Consider the following 25,575-nt stretch of genomic DNA (forward strand, 5'->3'; position numbering starts at 1 on the left):
TGTCCTCATTAGCATAGGTCCAGCCTCTGCACAGACGTAGAGAAAAAGCAAGAAAAAAAACCCATCACTCAGGCACATTTTTCTCAGAGACTCTTTGTAAAAGAAAACGTGGGCTGACCAAATCACACAACTCTCCCTCCGACAACCCCACCAGACAGCGTGGACTTTCTTAAAATGAAAAAGCTGAAGAATAGAGTTGTCTAAAATGGGCCACGTGTGTTTTTTCCTTTCCCGAGGGAAAACCTTTTTGGCTTTGGGTTTCACCACTCATAAATTATCAAGTTATTTCTCACTTATGGCATAAATATCAGTCTGGTTGGTAAATGCACCTGCACATCAGCTGAGACTGAAGAGATCTAAATTTACAAAACATTAAATCAATAAGCATGTGTGAATGGGTAAACAGCGTGATATTCTTAACTTAATAAGGCCATGGCATTGTTGTTAATCATCTGTTTTGCAACTTCTGAAGTTTTTTTCCTTCTAATTTTATAGTGTTGCTAGAAGCCTAGATGAGTGAGGTCCTTCTGTCAGAAGAAGAAAACAATTGTACCTCAAAACAGGAAATGAGAAATATTCCCAAGGAGATGAAACCTTAATAAAATCCAAAGTGCTGCAACCCTTGCAAGGTGCTATATTCATAAGGAAGAAATAATAACTACAGTGCATTTTCCTTGCTGTTTAAACTAAGGAGAAACCCTATTTTCCTTGTTGTTTAAATTAAGGAGAAAACCCCAGAACAGACAGGGCTACCAGATGTCTCTCAGGAAAACACCAATCTTCCAGATGGCAAATGGAGGAAGATGCAGGAACAAATAAATAAAAATAGCATTTCTTCTCCCTTCTCTGTTCTAGGGCTCCCCCAAAACATGTCACTAAACCCACAAGAACAGATTGACAATCTCCTTACATTAAAAAATATCCTTCTGTAGAAAAGTACCCACCCCCACCATGGGCTCTCCTTTTACATTACCAAACAAATGTCATTACAGGCTAGATTGGAGTATTCAAACTGCATTATTTACCAATGCCCAGAACTTTTCCCAAGGATAACATACTAGAGGGAACAACCAGCAGATGAGAGATTTCACCTGGTGGAAGATATTAATGACCACTATACATCGGTGGGAGCTATAGTCCTAAACAGTTCCGTGTAAATGCAAAGAAGGACAATACTGTGGAAAGAACTGAGCTGCTGAGCAAAACACAGGACTCTGAACTTGGAGTTGGCAGGGGTGGATGTGGGAGTGAGAAGGGAGATGGAAAACATGGCATTAACTGGAATTCTGTGTAAATACACAGAGCACACTTGTCTGAGAGAAGGCTGCTGGGTGGATTCTGGCTTCTCTGTTCATTCAGCTGATCAGCATATGGACCGACTCTCAACCACTTATTCTAGAATAAACCCCTTGTACTGATGCTTTCTACTCCCTCTCTACCATCATTACCACACATAAACATAGGTTCTAGGCAGATTTTCTACTCAGGGGTGAAAATGAGCAAGAAAATATGCTAACATTTGCAATGGGAGAAAATCCATATCTGCTACCTTGAAAAGAATAATCTAGTCCATGTTTACACGTGAATGCATAATGAATCATATGAAGAAACCCAGAATCATGAATCAAAAGTCCAAGATAAAGAGAGTATCTGATCCCCAATAAATACAAGATAGTTTAGGAAAGAAAATAGAAAAAGAAAAGTAAAACTGAAGATATATTTTCAAAGAGATTCAAAATGTATTTTAAACAGTATATGTATTTTTTAAATACATGAAATATTTTTCTGAAGGATTTATAAAAAATTAATAACAAGGTTGTCTCTAGGGCTGGGAACTGGATGAGATAGAGTTTGTCACTGTGCATTTTTTTAGCCTATTGAGTTTTGTCCCATGAGCATATATTACTGTTCAGATTAATAAAATATAATAGATCCATAAATGAAAACAAAGTACTATAGAAAAGGAGCAATCAGAGTACATGAAGGACCTCTTGGAAAGTAAAGACATTATTGACGAAATAATAGAAAAGTTGGGATAAAAGAGTAAATATACAAAGAGACAGCAAATATCATAAGTGTGAGGTTCCTGAAAGGAAAAAAGAGATATTATCAAAGAAGTATTAGAAGAAAATTTCTCAAAGCTAAAAAGACATGAATCTTTGGATTGAAATTATCTTTTTCCTAACTCTTCTGTTTTAAAATATAGCTGCATAAAACTATAATTATAAAACTATGTTTATGGGCTTACACATGTAAAGATGTAATTTGTGTGACAATAATAGACTGAGGGAGGAAAAAAGGGATATATGTATATATTGGGGAAAAGTTTTTATACAATATTGAAATTGTTAGTATTAATCTGAACTAAATTATTTTAAATTAAAATGAAGTTTACTCACCAAATTCTGAGAAGGATGAATGAAAAAAAGACCCACAAATAGACATATTGTGAAATTTCAGAACTTTAAGGATAGAGAAGAGATCTTAAATACTTCCATGGAAGAAAAAAAAGTCATTATATAAAGAAATAAGAATCAAACTTGCATGTAGTGATGCCTTCAAAATTCAGAGGAAAGTAATTTTCAAGCTAGAATTCTACAACCCAGTCAAATTATCAATTGACAGTGATGGTAACATAAAGACAATTTTAGATCTACAAAGCCTCAGAAAATTTACATTTAAAATATTCCTTCTAAAGAATTTTCTTCTGACAAAATAAGATCAAAAATAATTCAAAAGGAGTTGTAGGATGCAAGAAATGGTAGCACTAATTGGGGTGCACAATAAAAAGAAATCCCAGGAGAAGAATTCTGTAGCAGGCTTGGAAAGCAAATTAGAAGGGCAAGTCAGGGGGCTCCTACAAGAACGTGTTTAAGTGGTAGCCAAAAGGGTACCTATATCAGAAAATACCGTCAACATCTTCTTTTCCTCTGATTGACTCACCTGACAGAAAAAGCAGTGCAGGTTAAACTCAGGTCTCTGCCTAGGCTGTGTCTGCAGGTCAGCAGCTGTTCATGACTGGGGACACAATTGCAGCTGAGATGACTGGTCTCTAAGTACTGGACCACAAATCTCATAGGCACCCTCAGCACAGACTACCAATGCTATTACACTTAATTTCCAGTCTGTCTCTCCCATATCTATTTTACACTCTCTTCTTAGTCCCCAAACCTCATACAGCTGTTCCCCATTTCTAACTCTTAGCTGATAACTACATTATTGATTTATTGATACAGTAGACATATTGCTCTTTATGATTATTTTCCTCATGACTGTAATTGATTAGGTCAGTGTGGATACCTCCCTAACATACACACACACACACACACACACACACACACACGTGCAAAACCCCATGTGGTCTAGAGAAGCAGAGAAAGCCTGTCTGCAGAGAGAGAGAAGGGTGAGCAAGTTGAGGGATGTCAAGATAAGAGGTGGAGTGAATTCAGCTGGGCTCACTTTTCCTGGTTCCAGTTCCTTCCTAAGGTCCAACAGCTTTTTTGCCCTGAGTTCAATGAAATATCGCTATATCTTCACATGAAACTCCACTTCCTCCTCACCCCCCTTCCTAGCTTGAGTTGGTTTCATTTGACTAATACAGAGAATCTGAATACTTTATGGCCCATTTGGGACTTTCAAACTGTCTTCCAGACAAATTCCCCTGGTTTGGATGGTGAATTTTTGTCCTCGGTTGGCACATGAGTTCCCCCATGCCAAGTCTTGAACTGTGAGATAAAGGAGTCAAGCAAATGAAGGTAAAAGTATTGGGTTTATCGCTGATTAATAGTGAATTGAAGGATGTAACTTAGGTGTGTAACCAGAGAGAATTTCCTAATGCCAAATCTCAGAATTTGACCAACTTATCCATCCATCACAGCACAAGAAAACTGTGACCTCCCCTTGTAGGGGCAGAGCCTTTGCCACTAAGCTTACCTTGTGGCACATTTTCTCTGCAACCAGAGAAACCCCAGGAGAAAAGAGGGGGAAGAAGGGACTAAGTTGCAGAGCCACAGTCCCTGCTCCTAAAGTCGCTCAACAGATAAGAAATTCCTCCTTTCCTGGGGATGAAGAAGGTGTCAGAGAGTCCAGGTGTGTTTTGCAATGAACGGCTCTCCACAAGGATGGAAAACTATGGAGGGGGAAATATTTAGTCACATGTATTCCCTCCCCCTTCAGCCTGGTTGTGTCCTCCACGCACACAGAGTCACTGATCCCCTTTTGTCTAACGCAGTAATAAGGCTGCCATTACGGAAGAAAGAAGACATAGAAAAATTCAGCAAATAATGGGAAAACATTTGAAACAGTGTTTAAAATAGAGATTTCTCCATCTAGAGTAGGTTTAGGAAGTTGACATATATTTCTGACCAAGACATCTTAGTCACATTTCATGGAACATGATTTCCTTTGATGAGTTACAGGCAGTGTTCTTACTTACACCACAATCTTTTACAATGCTTACAATACTGTGATAAATTCTGGGTCACCAAATGTAGCTTATAGCCAAGGTCTTCTTGCAAACAGTTGCTTCATTGTGCTTCACTCATTGTGGCTGAGATAATGTGACGATTGCCTTCTGGAATAACAATGAGATTTCTCCACAAAAGTCATTCTTTATAGGCAGATAGCTCAGGATAGCAGCCTGTTAAAAGCTTGGGTGCCTCTGCCCTTCTCCTTTGGCCACTCCATCCATACTGCATTTGAATCCAGGCAGTTAATATGATGGTCCAAGCCCAAAAAGATGGATCAAGGAAGTATTTGACATTAAAGCTCTTGTAGGGGAGGTGGCATACCGCATTTTGAAGGCCACTGGGAACGTAGCCCAGGGTATTGGAATTAGATGTTGTTCTTCAGACCTACTAAAAATATTGGAATAACAATAACTGGGCAGACATCTTTTTTTACATATCTCTCAATGTAATTAAGGTGTAGGTTGATCTTTAGAACAAAATTACCTCAAGAACCTTGTGATCAGCATAGTTTTTAAAGGTAATACCGTAGAACTAGAATAGTTACAAGAACGCTTTAATACCTTTGATAGGAGAAAAGCGTCCTTCTTGACTTACGCCCAGTTTGATAGTGAAAATAAGATTTGTTCTCAATGGTGAGAATTCTCAATGCCATCTATTTGTGGCTGTATTATTCAGAGTAATTAACTGCAACAGACAACCTTGAAATCTCAGGGGTTTCACACAATAAAAGTTTATTTCTCACTCTCATCACAGCCCAGTGTTGGCCAGAGAGATCTCCATCTTCTGTAACACCTGTGCATGTTCTTCAAGGTTCCCCTCACCGGGGGAGAGAGTATTGGAGAAGGCATACCAGCTCCTACATGCCTCCGCCTGGAAGGGACACATACAGAGCCCATTGGTCAATTTCATCATATGGTCCTAACCTAATTGCAAGGGGGTTGGGAAATACATAATGAAAGTGTAGGCTGATCTTTAGAAAAGAGTATCCCAAGAACACCATACCCAGCACAATTTTTAAAGGCACTACCATAGGGAGAGCACATGGGTATTTGGTAAGCATGGTCTTGATCACTGTAGCTAAGTGCAGCTCTGAGACCATCTTTTAAATCAGTGGTGGTTGATTTTAGCAAGACAGTCCTACTGCATTCAGAATTTACATTTTATATCCTTAAGTCTATAATCAGAGTAGGTATTGGCATGTCTAATTTAATCCTCAGATATTGTGGAGTGTATATATATATATATTCCCCTTGGCTAAACCTGTTAGTAAAAGCTTAGTTTCATGGATAGGACATTTATTTGTAATAAGTCCTTTAATTTCTGAGACTCACTAGAGAGCTCTCATATTGATTTTGCTTAGTCAAAAGGGGTTGGAGGGCCATTGATAATGCCTCTTGAAAGAGGATCCTGCAACATTATCTAAGAAATCTTTAAGATTCCTGGGTGGTGACAGATGGTGCCGCTCAGCGCCGCTCAGCACTGCTCAGCACCGCTCAGCAGTAAAATAATCAGTGAGCACCAGACCGTTGATCTTATATGTGGATCGTAAATCTCCAGACAATGACTGATGGTGCTTGTGAACATTCTCCCACAAACTCATCAGATGTGTTTGTCATAATGCAGCCAGAGAACCGAGTGCCCTGTTATGGTAATTGTGAATTACACAGGCAATGGAAGCACAATGCACTTGAACAAGACACAGGGTTCGACTGGCTTTAAGGTAGAAGTGAGCCTTTCAACACAAGAATCCCAAGAAGTGTCCTGACATCAGATTGTTCAGTTTGTTTTAGTCCTCATGTTTGAGGTTGTGTTCATTTGCTTACCAGTAGTATCTGAAGGTGGATGTGTACTAAGGGTTGTTTTTCAAAATTTTTAAGAAAGCTTTTTCTCTCTGTTGTTATAAAAGACTTTAAGAGCAACAATAAATGAGCAGGCCTTTATTCACCAAGATTGTTCATAGTTGTTCTAGAAATACTCTAGTCACCCCATCTTTGTCTTCTAAGAAACTCAAAGTGACCAAAGTACTATCAGTGAAAGACCCTTACATATATATATATTCAGAAACACATAGCTTTAGTGACTTTTATTCCATTTTATATATGTTGTAGATAATTAAGTACAGTATTTTGAACATTTTTGTTAAATGTATTAATGGAAAAAAGCTGATAATTTCTTGCTGGGATAGTTGAAGAGGGTTAGGGTACCATTAGATTCATATAGATTATCTGCAGGTCTAGGAATTGTTAATATTTGACTTTGCCCATGACTTTCAGGGTTATTCTAATTCATCACAAGTTCTAGTATAATGTGTCTTCTCAGGAAGTCTATGCAAATGCTGCCTCTGAGGATGGGAACAAGGATACGGATGTGTAGATGTTTAAGAAGTGGTTTAGACAGAAAATAGCCATTTTGACTTGTTCTCTCCATTATTCTTCATTAATGAGTGTAATTAGAAGAAGGTGAGGTGAGCCACAAATAACTGACAAAGCAAGACTTTTTATTGTATAATCTGTTACTTATAAGGGAGGATAATACAGTGGTAAAACATATTGACTTGGAATCAAATTTCCTGTGTTCAAATTCCATTTCAGCCACCTACTAGCCATAAGACTTTGTACCTCAGAGCCTCAGTTTCTTCCTCTGTAAAAAGAGGAAAATAATATTATCTACCTTACAGTGTAATTATGGATAATGAGATTGTGTTCATAAAAATTAGCATAATTTAGTAATTAAAGTTAGTGTTTTTGCATGTGCTAACATGAGAGCTTAACCAGGTGCTGTCCAAGGTCCTGAGGTGAGCTCTGAATCATGATAGTTATGACACAAGTGTACAGTACATACAGTCTATCAGGTAGATGCTCTCCCATTTGGCAAGGCTATATCTATGTAGGGAACCATTCTGACTAAATTAAAGTGGGACCACTGACCAACTACTTCACATAAACTGTGTGATGGAATTAAATGCTACCAAATCAACTAGCCATTTAAGAAAACAGCTGTTTTATTTATTTATGTATTTATTTTATCTTTGGCCGTGTCTGATCTTTGTGGTGGCATGCAGGATCTTCACTGTGGCATGAGGGATCTTTCTTTGTGGCACACTGGCTCTCTGCTACGGCGTGTGGGCTTCTCTCTAGTTGGGGGCGCATGGGCTTCTCTCTAGTTGTGGTGTGCATGTTTTCTCTTCTCTAGTTGTAGTGCACAGGCTCCAGGGTGTGTGGACTATGTAGTTTGTGGCACGTGGGCTCTCTAGTTGCCCTGCAGCAGCTGGGATCTTAGTTCCCCTACCAGGGATGGAACCCACGTCCCCTGCATTGTAGGATGGATTCTTTAGCACTGGACCCTAGGGAAGTCCCAGAAAATAGCTGTTTTGACTTGATTTGTCCCTCCCTTCTATTAATTATCTTATTGATCAATTAATATCTCTGTGCATACACTTTAGTTTTAAAAATAAAATACATATGCAAATTTATTCATTTTATGGGTTTGACATATGAAAGGAAATTCATTATGAGAATCTGTTTAACCTGGTAGGCATCCAACCAACATATTATGTTCATTTATTAACTTATTAACTTATGATTGGAATATAATGTCCAATAGGTTGATAAGCTGTCACCTATTAAACTGTACTCAATAATCAAATGTCTTACTGACATCATATTACATATTATATGACTTATTTTTTACTTCCTGTCTCCCTCCTTTATGAGAGAATAATTGCTCCATAAGGGCAAGGTAATGTCTTGTTTGCCTCTCCCTATTCCCAGAGCCTGAAACTGTGCATGGCATATAAAAGACATGCCAAAAATTTAGATAACCTAAATGAACTGGATAAATACTTAGAAAGACAGAAATTATTGAGATTGACTCAAGAATGAATAGAAAATATGCAGAGATCTACAACAAATGAAGAGATTGAACTAGTAATTTTAAAACTTCCCACTAGGAAAATCCCAGGCCCAGATGGCTTCATTGGTCAGTTCTACCAAATGTTTAAAAAAGAATTAACACCAATCCTTCACATACTTCCTACAAATAGAAGAGGGGGCACACTTCTTAATTTATTCTGTGAGGTCAGTATTGTCTTGATAGATAAATCAGATGAATACCACAAGAAAACTACAGACCAATATCTCTTATGAATATATATATATATAATCCTTATCAAAATACTAGCAAACTAAATTCATATAAAAAGATCATACAACACGACCAAGTGGTATTTATCCCAGGAATGCAAGCTAGTTCAACATACAAAAATCAATTAATACAATATATATTATAAAATAAAGGGCAAAACCACATGATCATTTCAACAGATTCAGAAAAAAAATTTGACAAATTCCAACACCTTTTCATGATTAACACACACATACACACAGAATAGAAGGGAACTTCCTCAACCTGATAAAAGTCATCTACAAAAAACCCACAGCTAACATCATACTTCATGGTGAAAGACTGAAAGCTTTCCACAATCCAGAGAATGGGTGAAAATACTTGCAAATCATATATCTGATAAGGGACTTGTATCCAGATTATATAAAGACAAATAATTCAATTAAAAAACGGGCAAAATATTTTTCTCCTAAAAAAATTTCTCCTAAAAAATTTCTCCTAAAAAAATTCTCCTAAAAACATATAAAAATGGCCAAAAAATACATAAAATAATGGTCAACATCATTAGACATAAGGGAAATGCACATCAAAACCACACTAAGATACCACTATGAATCAATTAGGATCTCTATAATCTAAACGATGGACAGTAAGAAGGTAAAATTGGAACCCTCACATATTGCTGTTCAGAATGTAAAATAGTGTAACAGTTTGGCAGTTTCTCAAAATGTTAAGCATAAAGTTAATATATGACCCAGCATTTCTGCTCCTGGCTATATACCCAAGAGAACTGAAAACATATGGCTTGTACATGAAAGTTCATAGCAGCAGTATTCATAATAAACAAAAAGTGGAAACAAATGCCCATCAGTGGATGAATGGATAAACAAAATGCGCTATAACCACACAGTGAAATATTAGTCATAAAAAGGAATGAAGTACTGATCCATGCTACCACATGGATGAACCTTGAAATTATTATACTAAGGAAAGAAGCCAGTAACAAAAGTCACATGTTGTATGATTCCATTATGTAAGATGTCCAGAATATCCAAAGAAATAGAAAGTATATAGCTATAGGGACTGGGGGCAGAGATAATGGGGAGTTACTGTTAGTGGGTACAGAGTTTCTTTGGGGGTGATGAAAATATTCTGAAATTAAATAATGGTGCTATTGTAGAACTGTGCATTTTAAAATGGTAAATGCATGATATTTGAATTATATTTCAATAAAGCTGTTTTTAAACATATGAATGAAGAAGCACAGTTAATAACCAAAAATACTTTATAAGGAATTCCATTCCTTATTTGCCTCTTATAAAGAAAACTGAAAGGAATCCAAATATATAGTTTGTATAGTTCTCTATTCATTGCCCTCTCTCTTTACTTCTGCTCTGCCACCTTTTCCTTTGAACTTTGCAAAAAAAAAAAAAAAGTGTTCTTACTTTCTCTTACCACCTCACTTCTCTCTAAGCCCTTCATTGTGTAAATAAACTTAGCATCTCTGACAGTGAGAAAGAATTCATCCTCTTCACGAGACTGAAGGGCATGAGGAATAACCTGGAAGTTACAAGATATTTTTGGTAGACTAGGGGAAGAAGGAAATCTGCACATACTCCCACACAGAAACTTCTATTCTGCCCCATATGTGTTTGTATATGTAGAAATAGGATATGACATACATTTAATGTTGCAATAAAGCAAATTGTTTTGTAGTTAATGATGCACTTTAAGGTAGGGATTCCTAAAGTGATATAATATTGTAGGAAGGATTATCTTTTCTCTTTATCCATCCCCCTATTTATCCCCTCATGGAACCTGGTTCTTTCCAGTACTTGGAGAGGGACTAGAAAGGGGCTATTTCTAATGTAACTGAAGGGAAGAAGACAGACACTAATGCATCATGCTGGATGCAGGAGGTATCCTAAAGGGAATTATCCTTTGTGATGTGAGGTTTTTTTAAATGAATGGTTGCTAAGTGTTTTCACTCTTAGGCCAGTTCAATTTGATATCTCTTCCTTCTTTCTGTTCACTCAAAGGATTTGAAGCTAACTTTCTCCCCCAGGGTATTAGAGGGACTGCATGATACATACAGCCATCAGCAGAAGCAGGACATAAGATGAGGTCTATCCCTTGGGGGTGGGTAGAGAAATGGTTATAGTGCTGAGGTACCTTTGAGAGAGACAAGAGAAGGCACAGGGAGAGGGCTGCAGGGGAACACTTTCTGGCAGTTGAGGTCACCAGGAGTACTTGAGAGACTAGAAATAAGGCCCTGTGTCTAAAAGTGGAAATCAGAGACAACACAAACAGGTGAAGAAAGTCAGTTGCAAACCTTTGCCACCCTAAGGGCCTTAGGTGGGTTAGAATACTGTATTACTTAACTATGGTGAAATAATAGATAACATTCAGTGGGGGTTTTGTGCCTATATTTGATTGGTTGAAGGGGTGGGTAGGTCACTCCTACCATCAATCCCTGATTACCAGTCAGCTCTTTGACTCCTCCAGTCTGAGGGGTGGGAGGTGAAGAGAGCCACAAGTGGGACTACCCTACAGTCTCTTCCCTGATAAAGGACCTACTTTCTTGGTTTCAATTATATAAATTCCTGTCAGGGAGGAAATTTAAATTTTCCTCTTTTGATTTTATGTTGTCCAGATCATGGTTACGCACATACGGTATCCACATATTGGGGGACCAGTTGTATGGGTTGCTTTGTGAGATGATTCTTGATGGCATTAGTAAACAAATACACTTAGGGTGACAATGAGAGTGATTTCAAATTAGGGAAAGAGAAAGGAATCAAATTCAGAATTAATACCTTAACCAACAGGAAAAAGAAAAGTATTCGGTAATTTTATAAAAATGACTAAATGCCAACTCTACTTGATAAACATCCCAGAGACACCTACAAAAGCTAGGCGTCCTTGAATCTGGCATGGTCCACTCCTCCTAATAGAATAAATCTCCAGAGATTTGCTGCAGCCATCTAGTGGGAATTGTATGTTAATGAGACCCACAAGGAAAGCGATCTAAACTCCTGTCCAAATCAATAAACAAAACCACTGCCCTCACACCTCAGAATTTCCAAAATTTTTCATTCTCAAACTATTCAAGTGTGTTTAATCACCAAACTCACACCTAATTTTACGAGGTGGGCAAAATGACTCTTGTGCCAAATAATTTAGCATTGGCAGGGGCTGGGTTTCTTCCATTGTTATTGCTTTAATCCCCAGAAAAATGCTTTGTTTGAAGCATGTTGCAAGACAAATGCATCTTTTGAGTGTCAGATTTCATATGCCTGCATCTTTTCCTAGTCCCTTACCTGTCATTATATGAAACTTTTATGACTACTTGCAGACAATGGCCAGAAACACAAAGGGAAGAAAAAGAGCATAGTTCAGGAAATAACAAATCAGCAATTTAAACTCAGCTGAGGAATTCAGCTCCTGGGCCCCAGACTGCTGAAGAGGCTGGATTCAGGTGTAGTTGACACTGGTGAGTCATAGAGAAGAGCTTTAAGCACCCTTGTGTCCTATTGTTAGTGGAGTTAACCTTGCTTAGACTACTAACCAAACCAAAGAATCTCACATCAATTGCTTAATTTGCTTGCCTCTGTTTCTTGACCTGCAAAATGAATCTACCAACATTGTACTCTCCTTTGATACACATTATTGCTGTAAAATATTGCTAATAAAAAGATTAGAAAAGCAGATGACAGTTATAAATTAAATAAATATAAATTAAATAAAGATTGCACACTGCAGGCATAAAGAAGAGAACTTTGATTTCTCCATAACAATAAGAGCCTACATTTATGGAGGGTTTTACTATGTGCCAGGAATTATTCTAAATACTTATTTAATCCTTTTAGAAACCCCATGAGTTCAGTATTTCATCTATAACATGCAGAGAATAATAATTCTACATAACAAAATTGTTGGAACAATTCCAGGCATAGAAGAAACAATAAATGCCAGCTGTTATTATTTGGCTCAAAATCTACTCTTTTTCACTCCTTGAAAATTTAGGCATTTGCTTTTCTCCAGTTTTTGGGTGCTTTCCGCCTTATCCATGATATCACAAAAGTCATATACATAGACTCTTCCCATGTTTTAGGATAAAACTTTTAGAGCTTGAAAGATTGGATGCATTTAACACAACAGGGCAAGCTTACTTGGTATCATGTGTCTTCTTCCATCTTTCCATTCCCTTTTTGCTGAGGTTTATGCTATGCTTACCTTGATAATAGTCTTTTTTTTTTTTTTTTCACTTTTGCCTGGTAATTATGTGGTAATCTTTTTAAAATTGAAGTATAGTTATGTACAATATTATATAATTTACAGGTGTACAATTTAGTGATTCGAAATTTTTAAGGGTTATACTCCATTTATAGTTACTATAAAATATTGGCTGTATTCCCTCTGTTGTACAATATATCCTTATAGCTTATTTTATACACAATAGTTTGTACCTCTTAATTTCCTCCCCCTAGCTTGCCTCTCTCCCCTTCCCTCTCCCCACTGGTAATCACTAGTTTGCTCTCTATATCTGGGAGTCTGCTTCTTTTTTGTTATATTCACTAGTTTCTTGTATTTTTTAGATTCCACATATGAGTGATATCATACAGTATTTGTCTTTCTTTGTCTGACTTATTTCACTTAGCATAATACCTGCCAACTCCACCCATGTTGTTGCAAATGGCAAAATTTCATTCTTTTTTGTGGCTGAGTAATATTCCATTGTATATACATAGCACTTCTTTTTTAACCATTCGTCTGTTGATGGACACATGGGTTGCTTCCATATCTTGGCAACTGTAAATAATGCTGCTATGAACATTGGGTGCATGTGTCTTTTCAAATTAGTGTTTTTGGTTTTTTTTGGATACATACCCAGGAGTGGAATTGCTGGGTCATATGGTAATTATATTTTTAGTTTTTTGAGAAACCTCTACCACTGTTTTCCACAGTGGCTACACCAGTTCACATTCCCATCAACAGTGTATGAGGATTGATGTTCTCACCATACAGCAGAGTGGTCTTTGGAGTTGAGCTTTGGGGTAGTCTTTAGGCTTGTGTCCTAGCTCAGCATCTACTGGGTGTGTAATTTGAAGTGATTCACCAACCTCAGCCCAAATTTTCTCAGGTGTAACATGAAATTAATAAAAGTACATACCTTCTGGATTTATTTTTAAGTGATATAATACATGCATAAGGTTTAACATAGTCCCTAGCACAATAGAAAGTATACATAGTAAATGTTAGTGGAGATTGTTATTTGTAGTGATAATAGTGGTTGACTTTCTAACATCTGTACGACCCCATAGGGTTAGCCTGAGCTAGTCACGGTTATACACTTGCCCTTACTATAAATGACTATATTTTTACTAACAGAAAAAGGAACAATATTCAATAATTTTATAAAAATGCCTAAATACCAACTCTACTTGACAAACATCCCAAGGAAACCTAGAACGCTGAGTCCATGACTCTGGCAAAGTCTACTCTTCTTTTTTTTTTGCCTCTTTCACTTTTAACTTTATTTGGCAAAGCAGCACTGCATAAACTGTTCAGTAACTAGGACACAGCTTACACAGCATGTTAAATCCATATACATTATGAGCAGCAAATTAGAAACAGAAAAAACAATACTGAACTACAAGTCTATAATTTTTAGAGAGAAAGAAAGAACTATGTCAGTTATGTCCAATCTGAACAGCTGTGTGTTTTAAGGGACAACACCTGCCGTCTTCTTAAGTTTTACTATTTACAAATGCTTAGTTTTAAGGTAACAAAGCAGCTGATTGTATCTACAACATGCTATTCTATAACACGACATCAAAAGCTTTAAAAAGGAGGCTCATCTCTATTTTCTTAGTAGCATCTAACATATACTCAAAAACCAAGAATCTTAACTTGTGAATGGTGGTGTTATCTGATGCACAAAAGCAATCCGATAAATTAACATCAGAACAGAATTAAGTGTCTAAGAAAAGAAAAGCCACTCCTCAAAATCAATTCACAAACTATGTTTTCCATTTTGCAGAACCCCTTCTTTTAATATTTAAAGTAAAACATGGGCATGTTAAAGTAATAATACACAAAATTATACTTTGCATCCTTCTACCAATTTGGCTTCTGTGCCTCTGTGAAGAATTAGAAACCCCACAAAACCACACATTTTCATGCTGAAAACAGTGTAAGAAAGTCCAAAACAAGCTGTGATGCTGTTGATTTTCAAAAGCTTTGAGGACTGAGATGAGCAATCCACTGTAATATTATATACTGGTGAAGCTGATGTTGCTTTTACAGTTCGTCCCTCAACATAATAAAGGCCACACATGACAAGCTCACAGCCAACATCATATTCAACGGTGAAAAGCTGAAAGCTTTTCCTGCAAAACCAGGAACAAGACAAGGATGCCCACTCCCGCCACCTCCATTCAACATAGTACTGGAAATCCTGGACCACTGCTTTTCTTTATCTGTTAAAGGCATGTATGTCACTCCCATGAGAGGTTTCATTTTGACACTGCCATCTTGTAGCTTGTCATACTGCTCCAACATCTGGTTTCCACCTGCAGGACCAGCTGGCAATATCAATCTTCCACCAGGCTTTAACTGGTCTATTAGTGCCCGGGGCACAGCTGGGGCTGCAGCTCCTACGTGAATAGAATAGCATGGTAAGGGGCTTCCTCCGCATATCCCATTCTTCCAACCCCCACAACCAGTTGCACTCTCCCTGAAGACAAAAGCATTGGGTCATCCTTTCAGACATTATTTACTGAGTCATCTACTAGCTCTTTAATGTGATCAATTCCTATGACTTTTCCACTGGGTCCACCCATACGTGCAAAACATGCAGTAAGGATTCCACTTCCAGATCCTACATCGAGAGCTTTAGCTCCTTCATGCAATGGATCAAATAGGAGTTCTAGTGCATATGCATGCATGTGTGGAGCACTGATTGTTGCTTGGAACCCTATTGATTGTGGAGAATCCATATAAGGGTTACATTTTGCATAGTGGGAGCGGTCTGTGGCCAGCATTACTTCAAATACTTTATCTGTCTTGATGATTCCATTTTTGCGGAGGTTGCGGATTAGCTCCGAGTGGCTGGAGCCGCCGGATTTCCAGGCCATCGCTCAGCACACCCGGAGCAGGTACAGAGCCACCTTCAGCGCGGCGACGGCGCCCAGCAGCTTCCCCAAGAGTGAGACCACCTTCCACACGGTCACCGCCTCGCTCGCGTCCTCGCTGCAGTCGCCGCTGCTACTGCCGTCGCCGCCGCTGCCGCCACTGCGCGCTCAAGTCTACTCTTCTTAACCGAATAAATCTCCAGAGATCTGCTGAAGCCATCTAGTGTGTATTGTGTCAATAAGACCCACAATTGGCTTGTCACCCAATTCTAGACTTAAGACAAGAGGGGGACGTCTGCTGGGGAGTTTCTGGGAGACTGCTAAAAAAGAGCTGCAAGAAAGAGCTGGTGCCTCTCCTTCCTCTGAATCTTGTCATGCCTGGATGTGACCATGGGGACAGTTGGAGTCATCTGGCTGCCAGCCTGAAGGTGAAGCTGGTGCACACAGGGGGGTGGGGAACTGGAACGCTAAGGTTCTGAGCTGGGAGCTGCCCTACCTCTGAGCTCCTAGTTAGGTTTGCCTACTGCTTAAACCGTTCTGCATTGGGGTTTTCTCTCCCTTGCAGCCAAAAGCACTCTCTGATATAAAATGTAGATAATAGTAATAATCAGCAGCAACACGTGAGAAAGACTGTGGAGGTTTTACATTTCTCTCTAACAAACTTCAGAAGAGGCTCTACCAGTGGATTATTTCATCAAAGTATTCACAAAAGAGATAATTCAGTCCTTATAACCCGTTTAAAGGTGCCATATTGTAAGCTTCTGTGGAACAAATTGATTTTTAGAAATTCTTGGGCTTTATATTTCAGCTGGGTGTGCTGGAGGATGAGGTGGGAAAATCCTACATTCTATGAGGTGTGGCTTATACCTACTCTTGCCATCTCACAATGAAGCTGGGGTAGTATAGTCTTAGAGCTCTACAAGTTAATGGGAAACTAATGGTTTTCAACCACTCCCTTGGTCTTTTTTTTTTTTTTTTTTTTAAGATTTTTATTATTGGAATATAGTCAATTGATTCTCTCTTTTTTTAAAGATAGATTTATTTATTTATTTATTGGCTGCATTGGGTGTTTGTTGTTGTGTGTGGGTTTTTCCAGTTTTGGCGAGCAGAGGTTATTCTTCTTTGCGATGCGTGGGCTTCTCATTGCAGAGGCTTTTGTTGTGGAACTCAGGCTCTAGACATTCAGGCTTCAGTAGTTGTGACTCACAGGCTCTAGAGTGCAGGCTCAGTAGTTGTGGCGCACGGGCTTAGTTGCTCTGAGGCATGTGGGATCTTCCCGGACCAGGGCTCAAACCCATGTCCCCTGAATTGGCAGGCAGATTCTTAACCACTGCACCACCAGGGAAGTCCCCCTTGGTCTTTTTTATTATCATTGCTTTCTAATGTTCATCTTAATGATAGATTATCAAATAACCAACATATTTTTATCAAGTAATCTGAGAACATTTTATCAACATGATCTGTGTCTGATCTTATGCTTAAATTGATTTTTTCTCTGATACTCTGATAGCCAACATTCCTTAGATCAGACAATCTTTTTACTCTTTGTAGCCAGTACTGAGAGGTTCTCTGCCTAACTATTATGATCATCCCTTTCCTATCAGTGCTGCTCCTCAGACCTTAAGGTGGTACACAATCTCCTTAAGGGCTTGTTAAAACAGGTTGCTGGCAAACTAGGTCTGGGGTGGGGCATAAGAATTTGGCCCCACTCCTGGCCACAATCCGACACCCTCTCCTCTTGTTAATTTTCCCTCTTTCTTCTCAGCCTATTTTGTATTTTCCTCTCTGTTTTTTTTCTCTCTTTATCCTTTCTCTCACTCTTTTCCTGTATTTCTTTAGTTATCTACACATAGGGTGGCAAGCTGGGAGTACCCGTGCTCACCCCCACAAGCAAGCTTCAGGTTTTTTTCAAGGTAAAGTGCTGTATTTATTGTAGTAAAATTATGTGTTTCTTAACTATTGCACAGCTATAAAACTGTGCTACCATTTTTATTAGGCTTCTCTTTTTAAAAATATGCCACTGAAAAGTTTTTGTGTATTATACACCAATGAGTAGAGCAGTGATTTTTAGGAACACATGCATCATGTTATAGCAGAACTGACTATAATAACAATAACTGTCTCTTTCATAAAGCTAATTATTGAGTGAATATGTACAAAACACTCAGGATAACACTTCGCTATAGTGAATGGTAAATTAGCAGTGGCTATTTTTGCTCTAACAAAGAGGAGATTGAAGTAGATACTATTGTCCAAAGACCTTCCAACTCCAGGATTTTGTGCATGCTCGTGTTTAGGCCCCCTCATTATACTTACGAGATGGGAGACTTGAGCCCTGCTCAAGGTCAGACAAGTAGTTAATGAGGAGATGAGAAAGCACTGGTATCCAGTACCTTCTCTCCAAACCAGTGACCCACAGACTGAAGGCAATAATAGCTGAAAGCTAATTGCAAAATCATTAAACATCTTGAAATTTCCAAAATACATATGAAAGTTTCCTGGGTATGGTAAACTGTGTCAGATGGAAGGGACTGGAAGGCTCTTAGCAGTTTGGGCTCTGTAGAAACTTATAGCTAGAAGGCAGATATGTAGCCTGTTCAAATTTTACTCTGAGTTGGAAGCTCCTTTCCTTCTTGTGGCCTGAAATGAGAAAGGCATCCAAGGATAATATCCAGTCATTGGCAGATGAACACCTAAGGGGCAAAGAGAACTTTATTTTTCTCTCCCCCCATCACATTATTATTATCTTTTCTCAAAAAATTCCCTTAATGCTCAACATACAGAATACTTATGCCCATAGGGGAAGGTTTTCTCCTTATTGCTTATTGTATACAGTGCATGCATAGCTAATGAATATTTTTGCCTTTGTGATGAAATAGCCTCAAAAGCCACTGTAACCTAAACTCACCCCAACCTCTTTTTAGTCCCTCATTCTGTATTGGGCCAAGAGTAAAACAATAGCATGTGGACCCTCCATACATTATAACCACCATTTGACACTTGGGTTATCACCCACTCTATAAATGATGTTGCATTTTCATCTCATTGCCTACGTCCCAGGTTGCTAGCTCTAGAAGGACACATGATTTTTAAAGATGGCTTCATGGGAATGATGAGTTAGTTAATTGTACTCATTATGCCTCTTCTTTGGGGGAAGATGAGCCAATAAAAATAAGAACAGTCTGCTAAATTTGTGTTTTTATTTTCCAGGCTGGATTATATATAAAATAATAGCAAACTGTTTTTCCAGAGCAGTGGTTCTCAAAAGTGTGATCCACAGACCCTGGAGTCCTGGAGACCTTTTCAGAGGTCTGCAGGTCAAAACTAGTTTCAAAAAAATACTAAGATGTTCTTTGCCTTTTTTCGCAATGTTGATATTTGCCTTGATAATGCAAAAACAAGCTGCTAGCACCTAAGGCTATGGTACCAAGGCAATGGTACCAAATTGCACAAGTAGTCATCCTTCACCATTAAGCACTTGCAATTAAACAAACGAACAAACTAGTCTCAGTTAAGAATGTCCCTAATGAAACAATAAAAATCATTGATTGTATGGTATCTCCATCTTTGAGAACGTCTTTTTAACTTGTGTAACAAAACAGAAAGTGCTCATAAAGTACCAAAGTCCAACGATTGTCTCAAGGTAAAGCAATGGTGCAATTGTTTGATTCATGAGCTGTACTAGCCACTTTTTTTCATGGAACACTATTTTAATGTGAAAGAACAACTCGCATATAAAATATGGATTTTTAGACTTTGCAAAAATGAACCAAGTAATAGCCTTGATTCTAGGTTCTAACTTTCAATATTTATTGCCAATGATAAAATTCTAGTTTTCAAGTGAAAATTAGGATTCTGGAACATTCATATCTGCCACTGTAAGCCTGACAGCTTCTCAGTACTTAATGACTGTTCTGACAATATTGGTGATTATATTAATGAGTATGATTTTTTTTATATGTGTAGTAAAATACGTCAAAATTTGGAAAATCTGCATAACTCTGTGAAACAATTTTTTCCAAATGTTATGTATTCCAAATGTTATTTTCCAAATAATATATGTGTTATAAAATTCAGAATAGGTAAAAAGAATATTCAGAATATAAGTGAGACCAGTGGATTTTCATGTGAGAGAGTATGAAAAGTTCACTAATAGGGTTTCATATTCTACATTGCATCCAACCCTTAAGAAACTTTCAGCTGTTGAGTTTTGCTATAGTATCAAAGAAGAATATCCACAATTATGTAAAAAGGTTACTAAACTAATCCGTCCTTTTCTATCTAAGTATTTGTATGAGGCCAAGTTTTCTAAATATACTTCAACCCAATGCAACATATGGCAGCAGAATGAATGCACAAGCTGATAGGAGAATCCACCTGCTTTATGTCTAAGCGAGTGATTAGAGATTTGCAAAAATGTAAAACTATGCCACTCTCCCCACTAATTTTTATTTTGTTTTGAAAAATATAGTTATTTTTCATAATCAGTGTGTTTGTTAACATGTAATAGAATTATTATTTTTAAATGAATTTATACGTAAATCTTTTTTAAATGTCTCCATTCAACTTTCTAGAACAATACATATTGAGAGATTTGACCTACAAAAACAAAAGCTTTGAGGGATTCTCAATATTTTTTTAAAAGTTTAAGTGTTACCTGAAATCAAAGTTTGAGATTCACTGTCTTACAGCTTTGAACTGGATTTAAAGTTATGGGTTTTGAAGTGTGGTCTGTGAACAACCAGCCTTAGGATTATTAAAAATAATATGTATAACCATGGATATTCCTTGGGCCCTTTTTCCCACATTCCTGAAATGGACTCTTGCAGTATGGCAATGGGAAAATTTACATGTCTGAAAAAATTTTCAGTCATTCTGTTGCACATACAGGATCCTGCACTGGTCAAAGCTTTTGGACTCCATGTCTGGACTGGCTACAACTTATTAAATGACCTTGGATAATTCTGTTAGTTTCTTGGAAACTCTGTTTTGACATAGTAGGTTGGACCCATGGGCTCACCATAATAAAAGCTTATTCAGAGAGCCTCAGATAAAAGGATTTAAAAACAGCCCACATGCTGGTGTTTCTTAAATTAAAACAAATGACTAAAGTACAGTATCCTTGACTTTTAAAAATAATTTTTAAAGTAGTCTTTTAAAAGACTTTTAAATGTAGTCTGCCAATCTATTATCCATCAATTTAAAAAACTCACAGTGGACATTCTTGTCATTGACACACACTAGCTGGGTTCTAACCCAAAGTTCATTCCCAAAAAACAATACCCAAAAAGAGAGAGCAAAACAAAAACATAAAAAAGATAAATGTAGACGACCAAAAAAATAAATAACAGATATAAAACTCAGATGTAAAATGAATCTGAGGTGCCAAGGGGCCCTGAAAAATGAAAGCTTTTTTAAAATGAGAGATGATACTCCCTGCCTGGGGGCTGCATAAGGAAAGAGATGTACAATCCCTTTAATGTTCTGCTAAGCCCCAAAGTCCAAAGCTCCATTCCTTCAAACCCCCTGAAGGCAAGGGCTGGCCCAGAGTTTGTAAAGCAGACTTGGAAGCAGTCCTTCAAGGAGCTTTAAAAGGTAAAAACAAAAACTTTAAACTTAATCTGTTGCTCAGACAAATATCCATTCAAGGAGGTGCAGCTATGAGCAGACTGTGTCCTCTCTGCCCTTCTTGGGAAATGGAGGGGCTTCTGTCACTTCTGTTCCTTTCCCATAACGGATCCAACCCATCCAGTAACTCCTGATAGAGGTTCACCGTACACCTTTCCTTTGTGCCCCACAGGCTGGTGCATGATTTCAAGGCAGGGTATATTTTCCTAAACTAGTAGCCCCTTGATTTCCTACTCTCTTGACATAGAATGTGTTTAATATTAATGGGTCACATTTATTAAATCTTTGCATGTCAGGTACTGAGCTCAGCAACACTCCCAACAATTCTGTGAGGCAGGAACTATTATTATGTCTATTTATACTTGAGGAAACTGAGGCATGGAGAGGTGGCATAACTTCCTAAACACCACCACCTAGTAAGTAGATGCCTCGGAATCAGTCCTATGATTGCATGACTCCCGGCTTGAGCTCTGAACAGCTAGCCTATTGCATTTCCTTACCCAAAGAACTGAGAGCAGGACAACCACCCTAGGGGTTGAGGGCATAGAGCGGGAAGGAACCCCTCAGTAATGCCTTTAAAGCCCAATAGCAAATCTTCAGAGAACCATTTTAATATTTAATAAAATCTCCAGATTTTATTAAAAATGTCACCTGAATTAAACTTGATTATTTTAATGTGTAGTTTAATTTGTTGCCCACTTCATTTGTGAATGGTAGAAAAGCTGCCAATTTCAGGACCATGGCAGCCAAAGGTTTCTGATTCACAATTCCCCCTTTATTTTATTTTTTTCTGTGTCCATTGGTCAGGATTCAAAGCAAAGTCATGGGTTGGGATTTTGTAGTATGGCCTGGACCTGTATGCAAACAATATAGACCTTTGAGCTAGTTCTATATTTATTTTTGGTTCCCCAGCACCATAGTAAGTAGGTCTTGCAGACAGTGTGGAAAAAGTACTTTGTTGCGTTGGATCTGAGAGGAGTGGAGGATTGAAAGGGGATTTGTGACTGAGGAGATCACATTTTTAGAATTCATTATAGGAACTATTACTGGATGCTCTAGAATTATGGCCTTTCTGATTTTTTCTATTTCCTCCTACCTTGCAAACCTCCAAGCTGAGACTGAAATCATAGTTTTTAGCTACCCCCATTATTCTTTTTCTTTGTGTCCTCCAATTCTTCCCCCAATGGGATCTTTTTTTATATCTTATACTTTTAACACTGACATTTGTTTTTAGTCCAAAACTTACTCAAATCATTTGGGAGTTACATGATCATTGACTTGAGTTGTACAGAGTGGATATACTGCAAAAATCTAAAAAAATAGTCAGCTTCTTTGCTCAAGGGAATGTCAACAGATAAGAGAAAGGAGGAAAAACAGCTCTGATATTCTAGAAAACATGTATTAGTTTCTCAGATCTTTTTTCATTTTTTATTATTATTAAACTTCATTTCAGTGGAAAGATGGAATCTTCTGAGGGTTGCCAGTCTGAATTTATAGCACAATTGGACTCTAGAATATGTCTTTTACTTACTCTCAGATCTTCAGAATAAATTATCAAGGTTTGCCTTGTTGACATGGCTAAGGTGTGGAATAGCATGCTGGCTAAAATATTTGCACAGTTGTAACTTAATTTAATAAAGTGAATAATATTTATAAGTTGTTTATTCATTCGTCACTATGTTTGTCTTCACAGCAGTGCTGTTCAGTAGGCATCATTGGGAACACTCAGAATGTTAAAGTACTTGTTTGAAGTCATGCAGCAAAAAAACAGAGACTCTTTCCTTTGCAAGGGTACTAATTTAAAATTTTAAATTTGCATTTAATGAACATGCTGTCTTTAACAAGCATTTACCGTGCACGTCTTAAATTAAATGACTAAAGAAGTTTTCTTAAAGGCAAGTAATAGAATCTCTGCCATGAAATTCCCTACTGAGAAAAACAAACCTGTAAACCAACCTCAGTTGCAACATATGCAGTCCAAAGAGGATATGACTTTAAAATGTGAGTTGAATATGCATTTAAAGTTGAAGAGGAAAACGTGCAAATTCATGGAGTGCCATATTGTAATGTGAATATTCACCCTCTAGTTTGTTTTCTTTGTCAATTGACCTTAAACAATACTCGGTTTGTTTAGACTCTAACCATCAGACTAAGATAATTTAGATTTTTAAATATCTTTCTTATATCATTACTCTATAAAAGAAAAAGGGAAATTCAACTCAATTCTTTTCCAAATTAGAACAAATTCCAAGTCGGTTGGGTCCTAAGTACATATTAAGAAAATTGGAATTTAGCTGTGTTCCTAAGGGAGCGAGGTCTGTGGAATACAACCATGAGGCTACATAAAAATATCCTTCAGCTGTTACCTGGCCCAATCACCGTCCTTGACAGCAATGACAATCAACTCCTGATATTTCGTCTTCTATATTTTGGTTGGAAGCAGAATCATTTGACAAATTAAGCATAGAACCTGGAGTTACTTTAGAATCCTATGCCTCACAGATCTGTGTGAGTAACTTGTACATTATTTCATCTAAATCTCCATAATCAAGAATTTCATTCAAGCCCTGTCTGCTAGCCACCACCCTCCTCTTTTAGATTATTGGGGTACCCTCTCTCAGGTCTTCCCTGAATATCCCGTGGTCAATTCTGAAGGCTAAGATTCAGAGACAACATTAGGCAGTGGGAAAATGCAGGATTTGGAGCAGATTTGGACTAAAATTCTTCTGCCAGTTACTAGCTGTGTGATCTTAATTTACTTAACATCTTTGACCCTCAGTCTTCTCACCCATAGAAAGAAGATGATAACGATAAAACTTTGCTAGGTTCTTGTGAGGATTAAATAAATAAATATATTAAGCACCCAGCACAGTGTCTGGCACATTTTAGACAACCAACAAATATTAATTTTATTCCTATGTCCTCTAATAGGTTTCTCATTACCAGTAATTCAGAAACTGACTGGAGTTATCAGTGAACTAGTCCCATGGTCTTTTCTTTTATCCTCCTATCCACTACCATCTTCCCAAATAGTCACCACCCTACTCAGCCTTCTTTCTTTGTCCTCTGAAGTCTGCTTATCTGGAAAAACTTCCCTCTCTATCTTGCCCTTTCTTTCATCTCCAGCTCAGAGTCCAACTCATCCAAGAGGTCGTCCTGATTAAATCAGAAGTTGGCATGTTTGTTAGCTTATCTCTCAAACATTTTTAACATTTGAGTTTAATGTTAATCATGCTGCTTTGTACAGAATACATACATAGAAGTATCTTGCCTATTCACTCATTCTATATAGCACATAGCAGGCAAATGGTTAACAGGAAAAATATGTTAATCAAATGCATAAACTGTTTTTACTAGCAGTTTTCTGTGAGTGAAGTCAGAGGTGCAGAGAGGTCCTACAATGCAATACTGATAAAAGGAACAAGTCTTATTGCTATACATTCAACTCCAAGCAGCTGTGAATTTAATTGATGAAAATAGTAGTTATGATTTACTGATAGCAAGTGATATTTGACTCTTCAAGAGAAACACCTGTCCAAGAGAAGTGTTCTTTACTACAGCATGGTAGAAATTCATTGAGGACTGAGCCACTACTGCCCCCTATAGCCTATCCAAGGTATATCAGGGCATCCTACTAAATGTTTTGCCTTGACGTGGTCAGGAAAAGGTTTTATTGCTAGCAGATCAGTTGACTGTCTACTGAGCTTCGTATCCCCACTTCCCCTTTCACAGCGGAACTCTGATTTTATGCAGGCATCCACAAAATGCAGCCCACGTGACTTAAGGGAATGTGACCCCAGCCCAGCCTCTCGATGAACTTTAGTCTAAAGCAATCATGGTGATCTCATGCCTCTTACCTGAACTGGTTAAGTAACCTGGCTTAAGCAATCAGCTTGTGGCATTCTTTTAGTAATGAGACCTATGTTGGGCCAAGTCAGACTGAAAGGAAGTAATCTTATTACATAATTGAGGGAGAAACTCTCGCTTGCTTTCTGCTGGATATGAATAAGGAATCATGTACCCTTATTACTCCTGGCTCCCATGCTCTGATCATTGGGGAAACCTGTTGCAAGAAGTCCACACTGTGGAAGGCAAAGCAGTAAGATGGAAAGAATATAGGGCCTGGACTTCTCTGAGCTTCTAAATCAGCTAACCCTCAAGCCCTACCTACACTGGACTTCTTATTATGTGAGATAATACATTTTAGTTTCAGTCAGCTT

General features: G+C 37.8%; 1 protein-coding gene and 1 pseudogene across 2 annotated transcripts in view; one reads left to right on the forward strand and one right to left on the reverse strand.

The window, feature by feature from the left end:
* The window catches only part of ORC5 (origin recognition complex subunit 5), a 166,304-nt gene that overhangs the window by 122,691 nt on the left and 18,038 nt on the right, over nucleotides 1-25,575 (forward strand). The window lies entirely within an intron of this gene.
* Nucleotides 14,426-15,751, reverse strand: LOC130851419 (protein-L-isoaspartate(D-aspartate) O-methyltransferase-like; annotated as a pseudogene).

This window comes from Hippopotamus amphibius, chromosome 4 (assembly GCF_030028045.1).
Source record: "Hippopotamus amphibius kiboko isolate mHipAmp2 chromosome 4, mHipAmp2.hap2, whole genome shotgun sequence".
NCBI lineage: Eukaryota > Metazoa > Chordata > Mammalia > Artiodactyla > Hippopotamidae > Hippopotamus > Hippopotamus amphibius.